The sequence below is a fragment of the Manis javanica genome, chromosome 7, assembly GCF_040802235.1.
Source record: "Manis javanica isolate MJ-LG chromosome 7, MJ_LKY, whole genome shotgun sequence".
In the NCBI taxonomy this organism is placed as follows: domain Eukaryota; kingdom Metazoa; phylum Chordata; class Mammalia; order Pholidota; family Manidae; genus Manis; species Manis javanica.
Window position 1 is genome coordinate 124,021,050 of NC_133162.1, and position 7,767 is coordinate 124,028,816.

General features: G+C 42.9%; 1 pseudogene; it reads left to right on the plus strand.

Annotated features, from left to right (window-relative positions):
* Positions 1-3,489: 3,489 nt before the first annotated feature.
* LOC108392566 (large ribosomal subunit protein eL38-like) lies at positions 3,490-3,678 on the plus strand (annotated as a pseudogene).
* The last annotated feature ends 4,089 nt before the right edge of the window (positions 3,679-7,767 follow it).

A 7,767-nucleotide genomic window follows, 5' to 3' on the forward strand; every position in this document is an offset into this window, starting at 1 on the left:
GGGGTGGCGGGCGGAGGGAGGCGGCTCGGGAGCGGCCGCCCGGCCCCCTCCCCGGCCCCCGGCCCCCGGCGGCAGCGGCGGCAGCTGCACACACAGGGGCCCTTTGTCGCCGGGCCGGCGCGCAGCCCCGCGGCCAAGCGCGTCAGCGGCCTCGTCAGCCGGGCCGGGCTCCGTGACGCGCGCGCAGCCCGCACTATAAATAACCCGCCGCCGGGCGGCCCGGGCGGCTCTCCAGCGACGCGGGGCGAGGCGCGGGAGGCGGAGGAGGGCGCAGGGAGACAATAAAGCCGCCCGCCCGCCTCCCCGGCCGCCCGGGCCCTCCCGGCCGCGCGCCCCCTCCCGCGGCCCCCGCGGGGGAAGGACTGAGCCGAGCGGACGGGTTCAGGGAGTGGCGTCGCTGTTGCCTTCTGCCCCACCGGGTCTCACCTCTTCGTGCTTCCTGCGCCCTCCACGCCCTTTCTAGCACAGGTCGGAGGCGCGGTGGTAGTGAATGCTCAGTTCAAAACAAAACAAAAAACTTCCAGCTTAAATATCCTGATCTGCTACGTTTTAACGTCTGTGGGTGCACCTGCCGGGGTTCCGCCTGCAGCGCACACCGTATCTGGATCATATCCCTTTGCTCAAATTCCACCAGAATGATCTGTCTAGGTTTTTGCGGGGCCGGGCTACGTTACTGCTTTGACCTGGGGACTTGTAGAGACTCAGTTCCAAGACTCACGCTTTCAGCCCCAGAGCATTTTGCCTGTCTTTTTGGCCTTGTACATTGCACATTTGAATTTTCCAAAAGTCTGTTATCTGTCAACATTCTGCACTTTCATGCGGGCTGCCACTTAAAAGGGGCTTTCTCTGTAGGTAACTTTGTTGCGGGGACTTTCTGTTCTAAGTTCCATTTTTAGGCAATTCTGCCCCACACCCTGACACTCCTGCTGTCCTTTGAGGCCCACCTATACAAGTGGACGTAGTCCGTTAACGTGGAAACATCAGCTAGTAAGTAACCAATAGACTATTAATAAAGACAATTATTAGCTCCTCTGGAGCAAAATGGCTCATATGTACGAACTCCAAATTTCCTGAGATGCTGGTATGTAATTTGCAGATCCAAGCAAAAGTTTTCAAGTGACCTGGCATGGATAGAGTGAGTTAAAAGGACCGAGGAAATGATTCTCGGTTCACAATCAAGACAAAATGGTGTAATGAAGGGCTCAATGAGATAGGAATTGGGAGACTAGGGAATTGGGGTTTAATTATTTCTTCATTGTGCCTCTCTGTGCCACCTTGCAGAAATCACATGTTTTGCTCTCTCAGTATTCTCACCTTCGAAATGGAGAACTGGTGGTTTCTAAGCTCCTTTCAACAACAACATTCTAGGATGTTGAAAGACATAATTGTTCAAGTATAAAGTTAATGAACACACAATGTCGTAGGGGAAAAAGGTAACCAAATGAAAAATAATTCAGTCCTCTCATGATTAATTATTCTGCGCATCTTTCAAAAAGAAAATATATTAGGGTTGTTTGAGGAAAAGAATGAATTCAGCTCTCATTAACACTATATTAAGAGGAAGAAACAGTTGTCACTATATGCTTCATTCACACATCAACAGACATATTAAAGTCATATGATGTCTTAGGTCCTTTCCAACCCCACATTCTCACATGTGAGTGGATGAATTATGGGTAGCAAAATGTACTAAGACCACTTTCTCCAACTGTGCCCCTAAATCTCACTTATAGGGTCTTCAGGAAAAAGCTTTCAGTTGAAAGACACTAAATCATTTATCAATGATTTTAATGAGATAGGGAAAGTCTGACTGACCCACATCAGAAAGAATCTACCTTATTCTCCTGTCTCCTGGTTGGTGAAGGCAGAAAACATAAAAGCGACAGAAACTAGTTTAGAGCCAAAACATTTGCTTCACATAGACACCATCAAAGTGTGATCACAACTAAAAGGTAACCAGTATTTTCCCGGTTGCAAAAGCACATCTGCCTCCCTTCCCCATAAAATGTTTGGTCTTTCTAATTTAAGTTCATCTTAAAGATCTTTCTTCTGCAGCTTATAAAGAGGTGTTTTTCTTTGCTTCTTTCCTGAAACTTCCAACTTCTCACATAGTTTTAAATTGAAACTCTTGCCTATTTCTTTTCCCTTTTTAATGCAATCAGTTCCATTCTCTATTCTTACCTTAAAATTTTTAGTAGAATGTGAATTAGACTATACAGGCTCAAATTGAGACATGCCCAATTTTAAGCTTTAAGACCAGTAGAAATAGAGTAAAATAACCAGTTTCCTTCAAACAAAAGAAAAACCAGAACAATCATGGTGAAATTTGTGAAAGAAGAGACTTAAAATATGGAAAATCTTTTATTTGGATCTCCTTGATAGAATAAACCTTGTCAAAATTTTTCAAACATAGTGAATGTTTTAGATTATGGACATTTCTCAATATTTCTAAAGTTTCTGTCTACCTGAGGTTAAATCCTTTGAAAGACTCCTCTACAGTAGCAGGATTGAAGAATTTATTAAAGAAATTACTGTGCACTCTTGCCTTATTACTCAGTTAATCCTCATCTATATTTAGAGAGTGGGACCAGCCAGACTGAAGCTTCAAAGGAATGAGCACAAATATTTGCCATTTTCTATGCAGTGTAGTTTTCATGATAGAAAATTCATTTCGGAAAATATCATTGAAGTTATAGTGTAAGCAAATCTTAGCAATCTTCAAATGGATAGGATAAGAAGAAATAGGTTAACAAGAAAAGTGATGAGAAATTCTATTTCAAATGAAGGAAAAGGTATAGAGCTGGAGCTTTCTGCATTTAAAAGGCTAAGAAATTAAGGCAGGCAGGGTTCTTAGAATTTTTTATTTTAATGAATTCAACAAAATTAACAGGGCTCCCAACATCAGTTCAAAATATAGACATACATACATAGCTGGTCCTTCTGATAAGGTTGTCCTGCTTTTAATGGTTCAGCCCCAAACTGGCACCAACTTTGGTAACTCATTGATAAGGCCCATTGCAAACAACTTTGTTCTTCTAGTATAAAATATAACATCAACCAGGATTTGTTAACAGTGAATTTCAGAAAGTTCTTTGTGAGGGTCCAGGGTCCTAGGCCTGTTGGCCCTCTGATCCATCCCTGGCTCTTCTTTGCCCTCCTCTGGGCTGTGTCACAGGGTGGTTTGATCCCTGCAAGCTGCCTTTGCCTGCCTGCCTTTAGGACTTGGCAGCCCACTGGGTATGACTAATGGGAAGCAAGAGCAGGAAAGTGGAGAGCTGGGGGAAGGGAAGCTGCAGGGTATTCCCACAGTGCCACCATGCTCTCTGCCTCCTGCCAAATGCACAGTGACTTCTGGCCCTGGGCTCCTGTAACATTGCCTTTTCCCTTTATTCCTTCCGCTTAAAGATCGTAGAGGTTTTATCCTATTGAAAAAGCACTGCTCTTCCGTCTGCCTCGCTGCTTGGTACTTTCTGTGCAGGCCGTGTAGCCATGCCTCGCAAAACTGAGGAAATCAAGGACTTCCTGCTCACAGCCAGATCAAGAAAAATAAGGATAATGTGAAGTTTAAAGTTCGATGCAGCAGATACCTTTATGCCTTGGTCATCACAGACAAAGAGAAGGCAGAGAAACTGAAGCAGTCCCTGCCGCCATGTTTGTCAGTGAAGGAGCCGAAATGAACCAGGCCTGCCAATGTGAACTGTATTAAAATTTTTAAAACTCTGAAAAAAAAAGAAAAAGAAAAAGCACTGTTCTCTTTTTTGGTTACTCAGCCTTTCTACCACCTGTTTTACAAATTACTTACATTAAATTCTCCCTGTATTAAATACTTAAGAGCAGCTTCTGTTTTCCAGGGTGGAGCCTGACTCCATAGATCCTATTGAAAGGCATTATGGAATGATATACATGGAAAACTGTTATTCCTTGATTTTATTTTACTGGGAATTCTGTGTTTTTAATGTGCTATGTAGAAGTGTTAATAAAGGGTTCAGTCGTCAGAAAGTAGAACGAGACCCAACAAATTTCGAAAATCAGTTTTCCTGGAAAAATACTCAAAACTATAAACAAGCAAAATATTATAAACTTTACTGTTCATTAGTCAGAAACCAATAATACTTAGCTGATACTGATACATGAATACCATGCTAAAAATAAGGGTGGCATGTACTACTTGTCAAGGTTTATTTTCTATCACATATCCTCTATGAGGTCTGCCCATTTACCAACTTATCCGTCAGTGGTCTCTCTGTCTTCGCGTACCTTTGGGAGGGAGAGAAAGAGAAGGGAAGGGAAGGGAAAGAAAGGGAATGAAAAAACTTAATGTATTATTACTTTGTCATATCATGTGCATTGAATCCTTGAGATAATAATTCCAAATCTAAATTATGTCTACCCTCTTCTTCTCCCTGTATTTTCTGCTATTTCTTCTCTCCTCCCACCCTTGTAAGCAGATCAACTAAGTGTTCACTGTCCCAGGAAGAGGCACAAAGAAGAGCAGAAAAAAAGCTGTCTATGAGTATTTCTGACTTCATTTTATAAAATCCTAAAGTCTCAGGGAAAAGGATTCCTGGACACAGCCTAAGTACCTTGAAGAAGCTCCGAAAAGAAAAGGATTTCCCTGGAACTGAAAAGAGGATCCTCATGGGCTTCCACAGGGGGAGAGAGACAGAGAATGATCAGCGTGCCCTGAGGAAGATACAAGGAGCTGGGAGCCGACCCTGGAAGAGTTGCCCAAGCGGTGACCCAGGGCAGGCTTGGCAAAGGAGTCCCACGAGGTCATGGCTTTCGCATACAGGCACATCATGGGAGCTGAGTGTCGCCCGGCCTCACTCCTCTGTTCCAGGGACTACCTAGCTCCTCCTACCATCCACCAAACAGCACCCCAGGTAGCCACAGCGACTGGCTGTCACTCATGCAGGAGCCATCTGGAAAGACCTCCTTTTTCTCTTTGTATTTGAACACAGAAAGATGAAAACTGCCACTACAGGACAAGATTCTGCTGGAGAATAGAACCAACACAGAAAGGAAATGGATCCAAGAGATGGAGAAGGAGAACTTGGGTGTTGAAGACTGAACCTGGATCAAACTAAATCTGGAGCTAAACCTATCACCAGACTCTCAGGTTATATGAGTAAATCAGTTCTGTTGTAGCTAAAGTCAGACAGAATTTTCTGTCTGTCGCATTGGAGAGAGTCTGAACTGGTACACTGGTATCACCTGCTCAAGCCTTAGTGCTCAGAGGCATACCAAGTACAAAACTTACTGAGTATTATTAGAGGCATCCCGTGGGATACCAATTTATTACGCTACTGCAGCCAGGCAGGGTGGTGGTGGTTGTGGTGGTGGGATTTAATATTGTCACATAAGAATTGGCATGTCAGAACCAAAAATGGGAGGGCCCATTTTGGGTTGAACTTCCAAGAGGATGAGAATCTTCTTGCCACAGAGACATGAAACCCTTAAATCACCACAACAGAAAATTCAATGGTCTAAGCTGGAGACATGAAATGTAGCAGCCTTGGGTCCCTGTATATCTCCCACATCTTTATTTATTGCTGCACCCCACCTCCAGCTTCCTGTCTACTTATAGTTTCCCAAATCACCCATCTGCTTCATATATCAGTACCTTTGCATGAGCTCTTTTCCTTAGACTGAAATGAACTTCCTGTATGTCTACCCTTCAAAGACTCAGGTGCCCTAGCCTTTGTGAAATTTTATCTAACACTGCCCTGCTCCTCATACCTTCTACCCACATACTCTAAAACGATCACTTACTTTGTTAGACTCTGTACATCCTTCTAGTGTGGCCCATATACAATTACTGGTTTATTTCTTTATTTTTATTTCCCCTTCTAGATTGACTTCCATGAGGGCAAGAATTCTCTCCAATTCATCTTGGAATTTTTAGGGATCTGATCACTTAGCTATCAATAATTATTTGTGAAAAGTGGAAATAATGGAGTACATGAGATAAATGAATGTGGAAGCAGAAAGAGCCATACATTTTTTTATGCCTGAGACCTTAGAATTTGCCTAATCCTTGTAAGCCCAGATATTTACCACAATAACAGGAATAGCAAAGTCATAATTCTAAGAATGTTAAATTTCATCAACTTAACTGTGATTATGTGTAACAGTCTTTATTCTTGCACAAATGCAGCACATTACAAAGTTCAAGAATTTTCATTCTTTATATTGGGCTGTCTTCCTCTTCTCTTTTAAATTTGAGACCTTCTTTCTATTTCCTTAAGTATTTTATTTCCTGTGCATGTCTGTTTCCTCCCCAGACCCACACAATATTTATTATAGGCATGAACCAAAGCATTAGTTCAAATAGCAAATGCAATCAGATACCGAAAAGAACCAGGGTAATTAAAGACTCTCCACCCACCTTATAAAAGAACACACGGAGACATTTCATATCCATACTTTTTAATAATTCCATGATTTCAACATCTTTGTGTAGCAAGGGAGTTGCTGTCACTTGAAAAGTTTGCTGGAATGCATCCTGTTTCCTGTGGACCTCTAGGAATCTGGCCAGGTTAGAAGCAGGGGGACAAATACCAGCAAATCCACATAATCTGCATTAAAATGTAGGCAGTTTTCTCCATTTAGGGTAGACTTAGTGAAAATTAGGTTATATATGAGGAAATGTTTCACTTTCTTAATGTGAATTGTCTTTAATAATTAGTATTTGTCCTTGGGAGAGATGTATGTGTAGACTCCGATACATGATCAAAAAATAAAGTGGCAAATCTTCACTGCTACCAATATGCAAAAAATTGAGATGCCAACTCTGTTAGAGACGTCTGTAGTAGTACTTTAAATTGCTTTGGGAAAGGTACCGCTGCAAATAATATCCTATGGGTTGCACTGGCTGTGAAAGGGGGATGCCCTCCCCATGAGATTAAACCACCATGAGTAAGGTGTAAAGATACATACTGTACAGACACGAAGAAAGGTGCTTTCTAAGAGGAAAATATATAGCAGTGAACTGGCGACAGGGGGCTTGAGACAAGGAAGCAGGCTAGGAATCAGGGTATGCTCTTAAGGGGATCTCTGTCAAAACTTCTCTGTTGCTCTTTTTTTCCTTTGAACTATTAGGAAGTCATAATTCCCTTCATTTATTCCTCACCTTCAGTTGTTATTAACACCTGCACAGACTTGTGTGGTGTGTGTATGGGACGATTAAGGAAAAGAGCAACAGAGAAGTATAACCTGCACATGGCACCTCCCCTAGACTGTTGTGGTCCCGACTTCTGGCAAGTTGCAGGGAAGTGTGGTGCCCTGAGAAAGGGCATGGAGGAGAACAAGGCCCCTGACAGGAATATGGATAAGCAAATGACTGAGAAGCAGACAAGGGGGGATGGGGAGCATGAAAAACCTACCAAAGGTATAGCTTCCTGCCCATTATGCCTTTGTACATTGCATTCCTATACCTCCTAATGCCTCCCTCCAAAAATCTAGCTATTTATTCCCTTTTCCTTTGACTTCCATCATTTTTACCTGGATTTTGGCAACAGCCGCCTTCATTGTCTGCTGTCACCAGTTGCTTCCTTGCTCTGGTCTGGTTGTCCACATCCAGAAAGACCGAGACGGTCTTTCTAAAGAGTGCCAGCCTATGGCCTTCCCCAGCATTCTGCCAGTACCTATAGTAAAAACCTTTTTGCCTGCTTATTGTCCTCATTTCTTTTGGAAGGTGCATCTTTCCTTAGGTATTCAAAGTTAGTAGACATTTGTTGAGTTAAGAGGTGCCACTAAAGTAATTTG